The sequence below is a fragment of the Chrysemys picta genome, chromosome 18, assembly GCF_011386835.1.
Source record: "Chrysemys picta bellii isolate R12L10 chromosome 18, ASM1138683v2, whole genome shotgun sequence".
In the NCBI taxonomy this organism is placed as follows: domain Eukaryota; kingdom Metazoa; phylum Chordata; order Testudines; family Emydidae; genus Chrysemys; species Chrysemys picta.
Genome location: NC_088808.1, coordinates 25,767,784 through 25,784,615, shown reverse-complemented (window position 1 = coordinate 25,784,615; position 16,832 = coordinate 25,767,784). Strand labels below are relative to the sequence as shown.

Genomic DNA, 16,832 nt, shown 5'->3' with positions numbered 1-16,832 from the left:
GATGAGTCTGTGGCTGCCTGGGAATTTTAGCTACAGTGACTTCATTGCTGGTGCTCAGGCAGAAAAGGCAGGTTTAGCTGGCAAAGAGGAGAGGAAAGGGAAGGGGAGGGGAGGGGAAGGGAGGGTGACCCAATCTACAAAGGCTCCATTATGAGTTGAAGAATGATTTGGTTACAATGGAAAACAAAACCCATAACCATCTATCTAAATGACCCTGTTATGGTTTATTCACACCTCACGGTAATTGGCTTTGGGGACAATGCTTTTTCTGGAATTTTTGGGTCTCTGTCCTAAGCAAATGAATACATTAGTACAGTGCAACCAGTGCCAATACTGTACCCTAACTCCACTCCCTGACACTGCAGTTAAGGATAATACTTTATATACTAAACACCTCTCATATTAGCAGGTTGCACTGAGTAAAGAAAATGTCAGAGATGACATTATAAGCCCCATGCAGACTCTTTCCACCTTATCTGAGCCTAGGTACTATAGACTTTTGAGGTGAATCAGAAAGTTGTCATAACTGGCTGGATTTCTGATGCCTGAATTTCCATGGCTGGCTGCTGGTCAGTATTTGCTCCCAGAACTCCAGGGAAAATGGCACAAAGTGACCAAGTAAACAAGGCTGGGATGTTTGCAGCACTGTGCTCCGGAGGATGAGAGTTTGCTCTTTTGGACATAGCTACAGGAAAGGCTTTTCTCTGTCATTTCTCTCAAACAATTCCAGTTGGAGACAAACTCAAATGAGCTCATGTTATTAGCAAAGGAATGCTATGCGGTTCAGGTGTGAATTTTGTAAAGAACATGGCTCTGAAGTAACATAAACATAAGTGTAATGATTTTTTTTTGTCAGACACTGGAGACAAGGTTTCCTAAATGTTGTTCCTGCTACCACAAGCCTTAAAAGTAAAGGAAATGCACAATCAAGGTTACTGCTTTTGCCAGTCAAAGACTAAGAAATTCACTATGCTGACAGAAATTAAAATTCCAAGAAGCTGGAAAACAGTACAAATACATGTTGAAAAACCCTTGTTCCTAAGACAGTGACGTTTTCACTTCTTAGCAAACTGGTAGTTGTTTTGAATGTTGAGTGCCTGATATGGCATTAGGAACATTCCCACACACTCCTGGTAGAAATCTGAACATCGTGATACCACAGCAGTAAGATTCAGTGGTCACCATTTTTCTATTATTGAATATACGGTACCACAACAGAACTGGAACAAATCTATTGCAATAGCATTGTTGTTACCTTAATTTGATCTTTTGCAATCACAATGATCTGGCAATGGCAAGAGTACTGTCCTAATGTGAGAGTATAAATGGTTCATAGATCAGTTCAAGTTTCTTAGATAAGGTAAAATAAGCAGAGGGAGAGCACAGTAAATAAAGATGTACAGAATTCAAGTAGTTTTTTGTGTGCTTAGAGCATTAACGAGAAAGGATAGCAAAAAGAGCTAGGCCATATAAAAATCGGTAGACAATAATACTGAAAACATTACAGTGCCCTTCTGTAACTCAGGGGTTTGTGAACTCACCAGGATTACTGTGCTCAACTCTTGTCTCTGTATCTCAAAAATGATATAGCACAAATCGAAGTGGGTCCAGAGATGGGTGACAAAATTTTCAGAGGCCTGACAAGAATTTCCTGTGGGAAGAGATGGAAATTATTTAGTTGGGGGGAAAGTTTTTTCAGGTATTTAAAAGGGTGTCATAAGGAGGAGGGAGAAAACCTGTTCATCTTAGCCTCTAAGGATAGAACAAGAAGCAATGGGTTTAAACTGCAGCAAGGGAGGTCTAGGTTGGACATTAGGAAAAAGTTCCTAACTGTCAGGGTGGTTAAACACTGGAATAAATTGCCTAGGGAGGTTGTGGAATCTCCATCTCTGGAGATATTTAAGAGTAGGTTAGATAAATGTCTATCAGGGATGGTCTAGACAGTATTTGGTCCTGCCATGCGGGCAGGGGACTGGACTCGATGACCTCTCGAGGTCCCTTCCAGTCCTAGAATCTATGAATCTATGAATCTATGAAAGTTGGAAAAGTGGGGACATGATAAGGGTAGGTAAATAATGAATGGTCTAAAGAAGGTCAGTCGGGTGCTCTTATTTACCCTTTCTCATCATACAAGAACAAAGGAACGTAAACAAAAGGGAACAGATACAACTAATAAAAGGAAACTCTTTTTTATCCATAATCATCCTGTGGGACTCACTGTCACAAGATATCATTGAGTCTTCTTGGAAGGATTTTAAAAAATGTTAGACATGCAACATGTACAGTTATGTTATATAAGATCAGAGAAAGCTATAAAACCTCATGCTTCAGCCATGAGCCAATTATTAACTAATGGGGTTCAGGCAGAAACTGCCTTTGTAATGGAGAGCAGAATTTGATCCATGGAGTGTCAGGTACTCTCAGGTGGGACCCAAGGCAGACAGTGTGGGAGGGGTCTGTCCTACATTGGCTTTTATATCACGTTCATCACTGTAGTAGCTGCTCTCTTATCTTGTCTCCTGTAGATTCTGTGCTGTCATTATTCAGTCCCATAGAAGGGCGTTCTCTGTTTCCCTCTTCCATGTCAAACAATGGCACTCTTTCCAGTCACTTCTTTGGCAGGTGGTAGAAAGGCTTTTTGATAAAGCATTGGCCTTTCTTCTTGAACAATGGCAGTGGCTGCAAAGGACTGGGCCACAAAAGGAGAAACTGAAATTAGAAAATAAGATGACTCCTATCAATGTGAGAGATCTGTGGGGTGAGTGTTATTAGGCCATCATCAGAAATATCCTGTGTTTTTCTGGCTTGCTGTTCAGTCTCTGGCCCACTGGTTCTGTTCATGTCAGAAGAGTCCCGAGGCAGGAAGAATACCATAGTGCACTGAAAATGTGTTTGCTCTGGACAGACTATAGGTCTCCTCATGGGGCTGATTTCTAACAAGGAACTATCCCATTTCTCTGTGAAAATACTTTTCTTCAAATCATGGTTAAGTAGAAGTTATAGAACTTAAAACTGAGGCTCTTACAGAGGAGAAAATCTCACCAGATTCACTCTTGAGTTGCTCCAGCATCTGTCTGTGAAGAAGCAGTCATTGGTATTATATTTTGATGTTTTTTATTCCAAAGATATTGAACCACACTTGCTCTCCCTCTGCTTACTGGAATTTGCTCTTCTTGCTTTGCAGCACACACTGTATGTTTCCCCTAATTATACACACTTAAGAGCTCAAAGTACATTTTTACATCATATTCATTTCAGAAGTCCTTTCTACAGATGTTCATGCTATTTCCCTCCAGAGCAATCAGGCTAGGTGGGTGGAGGGGTAGAAAGATTAGATAGATATGGGAAACAGAGCATGTAGTGGCAGCCCCCTTTGGCTCTTTTAGTACAGCTGCTTCCTCCACTATACAAGGATCCTGGATCAAGTCTTGCCTGTGGTAACATGTAGGACCCACACACAGCAAAACAAGTCTGGTCAGCAAGTGGGGGACTCTGGTAATGGATTGTTTGCTGTAGTTCCCTGTCCCTCTGCTGGTGGACAGTACCACTTGGGGATGAGGGTGGGACTGGGTCTGTGTGTGCAGATTCTGCAGGGGAAATCAATGTAAGAGATCCAATTGTTGTGTCAGCCAGTGGGGGCCAATAGTCTTTTTCTTGTATTGGTTTCCATAGCACCAGTTGTCATGGTAGGTGGGTGCTGAATTTAGAAATGAAAGCATAATATGGACTATGCAAAAATAAGTGAGCAGGATTGTTTGTTAATCAACATTTATTGCTCATAAAGGAAAGCAAAAGTGGAGGGAGCGCCCATTTCATTTGTGTGTGTGTCCCCTTAAAAAGCAGCAGGGAGGGCACTGCTGCTGTGTCACTTTCTGCTTTTCCTGAGGAGTGCAGTAATGACTGAAGTGGCAAGAGGAGCTACGTGGAAGCTGAGATTTAAGAGCAGCATATGCCACAGGGTTCAGAGGAGCAGACCTATTGGCACTGTCCAGCTGCTTTGGCTAGAGGTTGCAACTTGTCTTTTAGAAGGTGAAGTTTGATTGTAGGATGTATCAAAACCCCATAGTAATCTGCACATGGCTCAATATTAAAGGGGAGGGTTTCTCAGTGACCCAGTCCACGTCCTGTGATGCGAACACTGCTCTAGATTTAGTGTCCATATTCTGCTTTCATTTCCTAAAACCTGTTTTCAGGATTATGTTTTTATTTTCTAGGAAACTGTATTGTCACAGGTGACATGGCAGATTTCCATTGGGGGCGGGGCTGCTGTAAAGATGGCAGATGCACAGAAAACTTTATTTACATATTTTACATTAAACCCATCTTTATTGTATTTTTTTTAATGAAGACCAACCTAGTGAAGGTTGGAAACATTTCTGGGTAGGAGGGTCGTGCTAATGAATGTTGATCCTATGCCTGGTGACCTTGGGCTGAAATGCACTGTGTATGGTACAGGCTTGGGTTGTGAGAAGTTGACAGTCTCTTAGGCCTTGCAGCATTGGGACCGAAATGTATGCAGCCAGTTTATATAGCTTTCTGGCAAACATTCCTAACAAGAGTCTGGAACTTCAGATACAATGCTAGCTACTACAATAATGGAGAAAAACTGACAACTTCCACTTAACTAATGTATCAAGTACACACAATCAAAACTATCCTTCTTCCATAATGCCAACGGGGAACTCTGAAGCAGAAAGTAAGTTTTCTCAATGGCATATTTATCTTATGTAGTAATGAAGAATGCAACCAAAATTCCAATGAGCAATTCAAAGGAAGTGACCCCTACACACACAGCACAATAAGTGTCTCTCAAATGCTATCAGCTATGCACTTGGGATGGACATCTCTCTTTCTCTCTCTCTCTCTGATATACACCATTTTCCAAGCTGTGCACAGTATTTCGCTTCTGAAGGTGCATGCAGGAAGCAGCAGCAGTTGCAGATGTACAGATGGCCCCTGATTCTTCCCCCTCATTGCAGGGGTTGCAGTTTGCACCCTTTTTGCCTGTGGAATGCAGCTGCCCTGAATAGGGCATTCACCCCTCGCGGAAGAGGGGTTGCAGTTGAACTAGGATAGATTTAACCAATGACCTAGGTGTGAAAGACTCCATTATCAATACCCACAGCGATTCCTAATAAACTACCAGAATCTCAAGAAGTTCTGCTAATCCTCATTTAAATTGCCATGTACAGAACAATGTGGCTATAGACTATATATTTTCTGTAGTATTTAATCATCTATGTCTTGTAGGTTGTTCAAACACTAATTTTTTTAATATTATATAATGCGCATGCACATTTTGGCCTTTTCCATATTTCAAGTAGCCATCATGCTCTTCAGTGATCTAGACTAGTGATGAGAAGTTTCAGATGCTAATTCTCCTGACTTCTGGAGTTTTGGTGTAAGTCACAGGTCATGGAGTTGTGTATGTGAGACTCTTAGCTTTCATTTAAAAAAAGTAAGTTTCTAATCCTCATGGTTGGGGAGAAAAGCTTGACAAATTTGACCCCCTGAAGCTTCAGAATCCACAAGGAAAATAAAAAGAATCCATCCTTTATTACATTAAAATTATCTTGATTTTTGGTGGCCTGTCTTGTGGTTTTGAACATATGGGTTTGGCAATGCTGGATATTTGCACGCATTTTTCAATGTAATAGACAGACATGGCAGCTGAGAAGCCCCACTGAGTTGAGGATGAGGCATTGTCTCAGAGTTCTGTGATGACTGAATAAAGACCTCGTCCAAAATGTCAGCTGAACCCCCAAGTCTTACAGCACTTATATAAGGTTTACAAGCAGAATTTGCCAGTGGTAGGAGCAGCCTAGGAGCCATGCATTTCTCCCGCCCTCCCATTCAGATGAGGAAATGCTTAGGCAAACCAGCTGCCCAAACTCCAAACCTTACTGGTGGGTAGGCTTCCCTCTGCCCTCTGGCAGAAGCAGTGCCCTTCTATGGCAGCTCCACAGCCACCTAACTAGCAAGGGTTGCCAGTTTTGGTTGGACGTATTCCTGAAAGGTTCATTACATGACATAATCTTTAAATAAAGTTTAATCTTTAATTCCTGGAGACTTCAGGACAATCCTGGAGAGTTGGAACCCCTACAACCAGCAACAGCAAGTGTCAGTTCTGGGTTTGCTACCATGCATTGAGTTTCAGATATCAGGGGCCTCCAATGCCGTAGTGCCCCAAACTTGCACAGCATAGCTGAGCAGCTCCAGACTTCATGAGATTTGAAGTTTTCCAGGATGCTGTGTCCTCTGGGGAATCTCTGCAGAGGAAGCTTCTGAGAGACGAGAGGAGAAACATAGCTGAACTTACCAAAATCTCCAGACAGGTCCAGGGCAGGTTTAGCTGCAGGGAAGGTCAAAGGTTCTGGTTGGCTCTTTCCTTAGTTTAGCAGCATTGTTTTGCTCACCCTTATTCTCAGGTACCTCGATAACTCATTGGTTTCATCTGGGAGGGGAAACAGGAGCAGAACACACAGCAAGAAAAATCTGTTCTGAGCTGACTAAACCAGGAAGTGCTGGACATTATTTCTCTCTTTATTGCCTGTCTTTTTCATGGTGCTCGTCACTGGAGTGTCTGATCATTCATGCACACCTAGTGAGGCTTCCAGATGCAGAGGTTTGGATATGTGTGGAAAGCCACTGGAGAAGCACTGAAACTTCTGAATGCTCACATTATAAACTGCACCACCAAACCCTTTAGGTTCCACCCATCACCTCTGCTGCTGTTCCCCTTAAATGTACAGAGGAGGAAGTGGCTGGGTTTTTGCTGGTCGTCTCATGTGAGGCCACTGCCTTGGCGACACTGTGATTTGTGACCATTGTAATGAGGTTCAAATTGTTAACTTTTACCATTGTTATTGAACACGTTGTTTTAAAAACGGACAGTTTCAAAACTCTTCGAAGTAGGAATTTCCTTGGAGAAATAATCTACATTAAAGCATAGCATAAAATGGGAAGTGCTATTATGACTCATTTATAATAGTGGTGATTTGTATATGACAGGATGTCAAGGATATGTTCAGAAATGTGATACTCTGTACATGTGATCTCCTGGTTTGTTTTATTCTGTGACTATGCAACTCACCTTGTGACCCCTACAATAACATTCTTGGCTCTTTCTGAGCACCAGATGTCAGTTTCATTAGCTAACCAAGTTACTTCTCTGTGTATTAAGAAAGTTCTGAGTTACACAAAATTGCTCTTTGGAGAGAGTGCAAGAGAGCATTTCTATAACTTACGATCTTCTAATCTTTTAATTTTGTCAGTACCAGCATTCTGCTCTGAATCCACTGAGGCTGCCATCAGTTATCAAAGACCCAGGTCTTAGAATTCAATGCTGCTAGACTAAATAAAAATTGTCAGCAATCTTTAGTTTTAAAAACAGTGGATGGTTTTCTGGCTCTATCATGTAGTGTAAGTATAAGTACTTACCAAGTGCATCTTATTACATCTAGTGTTATGAGACTCAGATCTTTAGCAGCTTCATGGATCATGAGATCAATACAAGAATCTGCAGTCTTGTTTCCCCTCTAGGTCACCTGTATTAACGTTTCTTCTTTTTTATTTGTATAGTGTTTAGCACGTTATAGGTGTTGCTAGAAACAAATAATAATGCAAATGGTAACTACAATAATAATATAACCCTGTTATTTTTCGTGCACCTCTGCAGAGGAAGTTTTAGTTTCTAAAATACCTTCCGCACCAAGATCCTTCAATTTAGGATAATAAAGATGAGCTGTAATAGCCCAGATGTGTGAGAATTCCTCCTTTGCTGAGTTGTTTTCATCACAACATGGAACTTGTGTATTCTTCTACCAAACAACCCCCCCCCTGTTTTCTGCTGTTGCATAACTGCTGAAATGTGGTAAAGCAAACAAACAAAAACTAACCCCCAGGGGCAATGTCTTTTGAGAGTGATAACTTCATTTAATTTAATGCTGGGTTTACAACATAAATACAGCTCCATTCACAAATACTGTCCAACAAGAGAGACTGGAGTGCTCAGTGTGTGGGGGCACAGGCACCCACAGAGATACAGTCGCCCTTGAGTACCACCATCATTATTCAGCTGCATATTATCACTTGTTTTCATGGTCCTTTGCATGGTGCATTGTCCATGAATGTTCTCTCATGTGTCTATGCTGCCTTGCACACTAGAATGTATTCATGGGAGCTCTGGACAGGGTTTATTTTAAAAGTTGAATTAGCGTGTTACAGAACGGCTCCATTTGCCCCAGAGAGATTTAGTGAATTAATTAATCAATCCTCAAGCCCCTCTTGTGTGGCTCTTCCCCTTTGTGTGTTGCAGGAGCCCCTTTGGGATGCTGCATCTCCATCACTCCATCCTGCTGATTGCCCTCTAGGCGTTCTACACTATTAGTCTTGGTGGCTCATGCAGAATGTGGCAACAAACCCTTATAATCTTCTTCAAACTCTGTAAGTGGGTGTAATGCATCTACAGCTGCTCGTGTTTCCTACCACAGCTGAGCGATGGGAAAGCAGTTAGACTGTTACTCACCTCGCAATGGCCACTGATTTATTCCTGCAGCAGACTTTGCTTCCAGCACTTCCCTAAGTGGAACTCATACTCTATGTGGTTCCTCTGGGCATACTGAGAGACCTACTGACTGATATTTCCCAGCCCTTGGTCCTGTCTCATATTCCTCGCACTTACATTTTCTATGCTGAGGAAGGCAGCAGCATCTGCAATGGGAATAGCTGTGAGGCTCAGAGCTAGAAAAGCCATCAAGGGCTTTTGCTCTGTTTTTATATATATATTCCCTTGGGTCAGCATCTTGTGGTCATTTCATATTTGTTCTGTAGACTCCAGGATTTTTAGCAGCAGGCAAATTTAGTCAGCTCACATCAACCCCCAATAAGATCCAGACATCTTAGGTTGATCAGCAGCAAAGAAGAAGAAGAATTAAGCATTAATGGCCTGTTGGGAAGTGAGTGACAATATCCCACCAGTTATCACAGCCTGCTAAAGAAATGCAGAAAGGTTGTTAGCAGTGTGAAATAGAAACCTTTTCCCCTCTGGCTTCCTCTCTGTCTCCAAAACTGGCTGTTCTTTGGCTTCATATCTACGGCGTGCTGCTTCTGAGATACACACTGCATGAAAGCCTGCCATGCTTACGGTCAGAGCCGAGTGAATACAGGCAAAAGCAGGATGGAACAGATTCCCGGATGTTTGTACTGCACTGGAGAGGTCACTGAATCTGAATGATCCGATCCAATCATGGGTCTAGAAATCTGGAGACAGATAGGCTGACTTTAAAACAAACAATCCAATCGCAAGGTGTTAAGCCTTCATTGTGTAACGCCGACAAACCCCGATCATCGGTGGGCGGGATTGAACCTGGGACCTCTGGAGCTAAATATATGAGCCAAAAGCCACATGGCCCTTATCAAAGGCTGTAGCAGAGTTATTAATCTCTATATATAGAGCACTATAGAGCACAGAACACCACACCCAGGAGGTGTGTGGGTTACAAACTGCTCCTAGCTGAGGAAGTGTGTCCCGAGCATCAGAGATTTCCCACTTGAAATCCTGTACAAAGCCCTCTCTTGTAATGCTGACAAACCCCGGTCATTGGCAGGCAGGATCGAACCTGGGACCTCTACTGCATGAGCTAAAAGCCACATGGCCCTTAACTAAGGCTGTAGCAGACTCATTAATCTCTAAGTGATCTCGGTGCCACTAGAGGGGACGAACACCATACCCAGGAGGTGTGTGGGTTACAATTGGAACTCAGCAGAATTCTTAAAACAGTGATTTAGCTGTGTGCAGGGCATGGGAACAGCGACACTGCTCAGCCCAATGGTTCATCTAGTCTGGTCTTCCACCTCCTGCAAAAAACAGTGACAGATGCTATGCAAGAAGGTACAGAACATGTAACTCATTAGGTAATAATTTGCCTCTGGGGGAAGTTGGTGTTTGTCCTATGTCCCGAAGCAGGATGGTTTTGCATAATTTGTATCTCAGCTACTGTAACTGCAGATATTTTTATTAACCATGTAAGTGTCTAATCCTTTTTTGAGTTCTGTCAAGCTCAGTGTCTCAGTGGTATCACATGGCAGTGTGATAGGTTAATCAAGGATATATATAGAAAAAGAGTATTTCCTTTGATCAGTTTTAAATGTTGCCTTTCAGTTTCTCTGGATGTCCTGGTGTATTGGGGAAAGGCACATGTGATTTACCTTCTCTATAGCATGTGTTACTTTACACAACTCTCTGATGTCCCCTCTGAGGGTTAGATTCCTTTATTGAGGTCCATCCCAGAGCAGAGAGCAGGATGGACTGTCACATGCCTGGGAAGCACAGAGAACACTTCCCTGGGACACAGCACACTCCTGATACTTGTTTAGGGAACGGCCTGCTCCTTATACGTGTGTGGAGGGGGGACAGTGATGCAACTTCTCTTTCCCTGCTTTGGGCACTGTGCACAGGGCCGGCTCCAGGCACCAGCCCAGCAAGCGGGTGTTTGGGACGGCCAACAGAGAGGGGCGGCACGTCCGGCTCTTTGGCGGCAATTCAGCGGCGGGTCCCTCACTCCCTGTTGGAGCGAAGGACCAGCCACCGAATTGCTGCCGAAGACTGAAGCGGCGGCGGTAGAGCTGCCGCAGATCACAATCGCGGCTTTTTTTTTCTTTTTCTTTTTGCTGCTTGGGGCGGCAAAAACCCTGAAGCCAGCCCTGACTGTACACCTCAGGGTTGTAGTAATGGAGCAGCCTCTGTACACCCCTGAATGCAGGTATTGCGATTTGACTTGGCCCTTACACTTGCCACACAAATAGGTGGAACCCGCAGTCTGGCCCTGAGCTCAGTGTTCCCACCTGCTAAATCCTCCTCACATGGAATGTTCCAGGCTCTCAGCATTCTGGCCCCTTTCCCATTTCTGCCATATCTTTGATGGAATTGGCTGACTGAACAATGTCCCAGAGGAGGGCATCCCCTCAGTGTATAGAATGGCATCACCCTATTTGAATATAATAACCAGCTCTTTCTCTTTAGCTAGAGTTTATTTTTATTAAAAGAGTCATTTAAAGGCAGCAGCACAAGGAAGCTGCTATGATGGAAGGCGTACGGAGTGCACAGGTAAATGCCATAAATATTCATCTCTTGTCTGCTTTTCTGACCGCTTATGTACATCAGGCAGGAGTTTTCACTGAGCTGTTCATATGTCCCTAGGTAAAATTACTTGAGTTGGTTCCATAGTACAATCAGTAGCTACTAGGGCATGTTGCTTCCATGTGCTAACATTGTTAACATCATTGTGGGAGTGTTTTGGAATTTTGTGGCATGAACCACAAGTGGAATTGAACCTTTGATGAGTGCATCACAGGATCATGGAACTACTAGGCAAACAGAAGTCTGTCCATGAGAACGAGAAGCAAAGCAAAGGAAGCACAGGTGACAGCACAGACTACCAGGAAAATAGCCTGCAGAGTTTTGTTTGCTTATCCTGACAGCTAGATTTTATGTCAGAAATTCTAAAGTTGTGTGAGGCAACTATAAATCTAGGTCCAGGGTATAGCTAGATGAAGGCTATGCCGACACATTGATCTGACAAACACATGACAAATTCTATATGTTAAGCACTGGGGAATGCATATCGTTAGCTTTTGAACACACAGTGGTGCAGAACTCTGCATTCTGCCAGAAAGCAACATACATTAACATGCTCCATTTGTGTGATTTAGTTCCAGGGTCTCTTAATTAATATCCCTTATCTAGCAGGCTGGTCCCTCAAATGAATCAACTGCTGAATACTTTTCTGGCTAAGCAGATGAAAGCAGTGCTGCCATTAGAAGTTTTAAGGACCAGATGAGTCTAAATGTAAAAACAATTGACATGTAACTGATTTATTAGTTGGCAGGTCTTACTATTTTACATTACTGTATCACAAGAAATAATTTATTTCAGAACCTCAGTAGCAGCAAGACCAACCTGCAGTGTTTTCAGTGACCTCCAGAAGTGATATGCTGTGCCCCTTCTGAAGACTGCCCCTTTCCCCCTTTTTCTTGTGAAGAATAGTGGTTTTGATTTACCTGCTGCACAGTGCTGTGTGGAAAATCAAACAGTGGAGGTTTTCTATGCAAATATTTTTCTTTCAAAATAGAACCTTTAATGTATTCTAAGCAGCCTTTCTAACTTGAGTTTGCTTTCACTGTTATTAATTTTTTTATTAAAGATCTTGTTATTTTCAGAGTTCCCCAGTGACCCATTAACAACAGATTTTTATGGAAAAGAAGCATGGTTAAACTGGTGAAAATAACTGTGCACAAGTCATAAGTAAGTAATATAAGCTGCAGCAAGGATACTGTGTGTTGTTTTAATTTCCAAAATAGCAACAGTTCAGACATTTAATTGCATTTTTATGACTTTTTTTCATAGCTGCCTAGTGTAAAATACGTTGCCAGTAATATATAACTGCTAACAACTTTTAAGTTACTTAAGCTGGCATTAGATTTCTTATCCTATTGGAGATGAAGGTTATTTAATGTACTTCTCATTCTCAGAAAAAATTCATCTCTATTTTTTATCATATCCTCATTGCTGTTCTGTAACTTCTTTCCCCTCTTCTCACCATGGCTACCCTGCCTAAAGGCAGGGGGCAGGAAGAGCAGAGGAGTAATTTATTTATTATTCATGTATTTTCATGAGTTTAAGTTTATAAAGTGTGCCCTCCACTAAGTTTATTTTGCAACCAGCCAACAATGCTTCATCTTGCATAGTCAGTGCTAGCTGTTATTGGGGGCATGCAGGGTCACTAACCTGAACATCATCTCTCTCTCATTGTCACTGTGTGATAATGACTAATGACAGTGTCCATATTGCCAAGTCACAGCACAGGATAGACTGTTCTCTTCTGAATGTCAGATGCTTGCTCAGCATAACATTCCTCTTGTGGGTCCAGTGCAGGCAGAGAGGGAATACATGGAAAGCAGGTGCCACTTGATTCCAGGGCAGTTCCTGATCATTGAGATACAGACAAGAAGCTGCAGTGTGGGAATTACACCTCATCCTCACTCTGCTGTGTCTATCTCCCTGGAGTTTTTGTGGTGTTCGTCCCCATGGGAGCTGAGTGCCATACTACATTATATCAAGAGTAGGGCAGTCAAGCGATTAAAAAAATTAATCGCGATTAATCGTGCTATTAAACAATAGAATACCATTTATTTAAATATTTTTGGATGTTTTCTACATTTTCAAATATACTGATTTCAATTACAACACTACACAGAATACAAAGATTTATTGTTGATTACAAGTATTTGCACTGTAAAAAAAAGAAATAGTATTTTTCAATTCACCTAATACAAGTACTGTAGTGCAAGCTCTTTATCATGAAAGTTGAACTTACAAATGTAGAATTATATTAAAAAAATAACTGCATTCAAAAATAAAACAATGTAAAATTTTAGAGCCTATTTCTTGGTCAGCCAATTACTCAGACAAACAAGTTTGTTTACATTTGCAGGAGATAATGCTGCCCATTTCTTGTTTACAACGTCACCTGAAAGTGAGAATAGGCATTCTCATCGCACCGTTGTATCCAGTGTTGCAAGATATTTACATGCCAGATGCGCTAAAGATTCACATGTCCCTTCATGCTTCAACCATTATTCCAGGGGACATGCGTCTATGCTGATGACAGGTTCTGCTCGATAACAATCCAAAGCAGTTCAGACTGACGCATGTTCATTTTCATTATCTGAGTCAGATGCCACCAGCATCTATTTTGGTGGTTCGAGTTCTGTAGTTTCTGCATCGGAGTGTTGCTCTTTTAAGACATCTGAAAGCATGCTCCACATCTCGTCCCTCTCAGATTTTGGAAGGCACTTCAGATTCTTAAACCTTGGGTTGAGTGCTGTAGCTATCTTTAGAAATCTCACATTGGTACCTTCTTTGCGTTTTGTCAGATCTGCAGTGAAAGTGTTGTTAAAATGAACAACATGTGCTGGGTCATCATCTGAGACTGCTATAACATGAAATATATGGCAGAAGGTGGGTAAAACACAGAGCAGGAGACATACAATTCTCCCCAAGGAGTTCAGTCACAAATTTAATTAACTCATTTTTTTTAATGAGCATCATCAGCATGGAAGCATGTCCTCTGGAATGGTGGCCGAAACATGAAGAGTCATACGAATGTTTAGCATATCTGGCATGTAAATACCTTGCAATACCGGTACAAAAGTGCCATGCAAATGCTGATTCTCACTTTCTGGTGACATTGTAAATAAGAAGAGGGCAGCATTATCTCCTGTAAATGTAAATAAACTTGTTTGTCTTAGCAATTGGCTGAACAAGAAGTAGAACTGAGTGGACTTGTAGGCTCTGAAGTTTTACATTGTTTTGTTTTTGAGTGCAGTTATGTAACAAAAAAAAATCTACATTGTAAGTTGCAATTTCACAACAAAGAGATTGCACTACAGTACTTGTATGAGGTGAATTGAAAAATACTATTTATTTTATTATTTTTACAGTGCAAATATTTATAATAAAAAATAATATACACTTTGATTTCAATTATAACACAGAATACAATATATATGAAAGGGTAGAAAAACATCTAAAATATGTAATACATTTCAATTGGTATTCTATTGTTTAACAGTGCGATTAAAACTGTGATTAATTGTGATTAATTTGAGTTAATTGTGGGAGTTAACTGCAATTAATCAACAGCCCTAATAAAGAGTTCTTCTGGTGAAAACTTTATTGCCTCCGAGGCTGTTTGTCTCTGTCTCTCTTGGTTTCCCTGCCTTTCCTGTGCACATGTACAGATGGGAGCTGGGTTCTCTAAGAATGGAATTGGTATGAGGGGCTCCCTGATTGTTCTGGAGGTTCAACTGTGATGGGTTCGGTCACAGAGATCCCCTTGGGACTGTCGCTTGATGTGCTGAAATTACCTCTGAGCCCGTTTTCCCTGCCAGCTTGAGACTCCAGAACCCTGCCTTGTGATTTTATTAAGTATAAAAAATAGAATTTAAGTGGTTTCAAGTAAGAACAGACAAAACAAAGTAAATCACCAAGCAGAATAAAACAAAAATGTGCAAGTCTAAGCCTAATATATTAAGAAACTGATTACAGGTATTATCTCACCCTCAGAGATGTTCCAATAAGCTTCTTTCACAAACTAGACTCCTTCCTAGTCTGGGCTCAATTCTTTCCCCTGGTACAGTCCTTGTTAGTTCCAGCAGACATCTCAGGTGGTAAGCAGGGGCTGTCTCATGACTGGCTGACCCTTTGTCCTGCTCCACCCCCTTTCATACCTTTGGCACAAGGTGGGAATCTTTTGTCTCTCTGAGTCCCCATCCCTCCTTCTAAATGGAAAAGTACCAGATTTAAGATGGATTTCATTATCAGGTGACATGGTCACATGTCACTGTAAGACCCCTCGTCTCCATTCACCGTGGGCTGGCCCACACATACACAAGAAGGTTTGCAAGTAAACAGAGCCATTTACAGTTTATTGATTCTGAAGCACCCTTAATGGCTTCCACTTAATACGTTTACATCAGTAATACAAGTTTATATCTTATTCTCCTAACTCCAGACAGAGAAATAATAAATGCAAACAAATAGGATGAACACATTAAGTAGATTATAAGCTTTGTTATGATACCTTACAAGAGACCTTTTGCATAAAGCATATTCCATATGTTACATCATAGTCACATTCATAAGCATATTTTCATAAAGCATATTGAGTGCAACGTCACATCAGCTACTACTGGTTCACCCTCCCAGGGACTCACTGGTGAAGATACCTTTAAAGTCTGAACTCATGGGGGCAGGGGATTTTTTTTTAATTTATTCTTAAACTTTACATCAACCTAAAGTGACCTGAAAAATCCTGCTTGTTTTCCAGGGCCAAGAGGATCAGAGCCAGGTGCTTGCCCTAAAGCTTTGGCTTCAGCACCAAGTTGAGCTATTTGATCTGAAACTAAACAAACATTTTATGGGGGGGATGGGAGGAATGGAGGGAGAGAGAGAGAGGGAGGCTTTGAGACTCTGTTGTGATTCTTTCTGCCACTGTACTATAATTCAGTGCAATTACCTCCATACGAAAGCATAATATTCAGATGTAGTCATGGTTAACACTTATTCCTGATGGAGCTACAATTTCTCCTTTTGTGTTTGTTTTTGTCTTTTGCTAATACAGTAGCTCTCCATTTGCAGAAGAGCTTGGGAGACTTGGCCTGGCAGGCGACCTGCACTCTGCACACCTGGCTAGCCATAAGGTAGGTAACTAGGATTACTGAAAATCATTCACCTCACACAGTAAATATACACAGATTAACATACAATAAGCACCAAGTAAGATACTGGAAGAAGTTTATCTGTAGTTTAATTTAGTTGCAGCCTAGTTTATAATTTAAAAAAGCAGATACACTTGGGGTTTGAGAAACAGCTTTTTAAAGCCTAGAATGAAGGTTTATATATATATAAAAATAAATTAAATAAATAAATAAATAAAAAGAGCTGCTTAGTCAACAAGTGTCCTAGTAGCAGAGCAGGGGAAAAACTGTGGTATGGCAAAGAGCTATCACAGTTGGCCAGCTGATGCTGGAATTTTGCATGTGCACCCACTGTCAGTCACTTCTACCATTGAAAGGTAATCGGCTGCCAGCTCAGAAATATTTCCTCAGTGGATTCTGCGGAAGTGCAGGGAGGGGGCTGACAGGGTGCTGGGCCTTTGTAGGATTTCCTAAGCGCAACAAGCCAGGAACACTGACAGTGCTTTTACCCTGCAAGCCATCATCAGTGACAATGCAACAAGGTTAATGTAGGTGGAGCCTGCAGGAAGAGT

At 41.6% G+C, this 16,832-nt stretch overlaps 1 long non-coding RNA gene across 4 annotated transcripts in view; it reads left to right on the top strand.

Moving 5' to 3' along the window:
- LOC101945588 (uncharacterized) overlaps window positions 1-16,832 on the top strand; it is a 193,625-nt gene that overhangs the window by 60,480 nt on the left and 116,313 nt on the right. For all 4 annotated transcript variants that reach the window (XR_006175432.2, XR_010593748.1, XR_010593747.1 and 1 more), the window contains 2 exons: window positions 12,220-12,304; window positions 16,185-16,263. This is a non-coding gene — a long non-coding RNA (uncharacterized LOC101945588). The remainder of the gene's footprint in view (window positions 1-12,219; window positions 12,305-16,184; window positions 16,264-16,832) is intronic.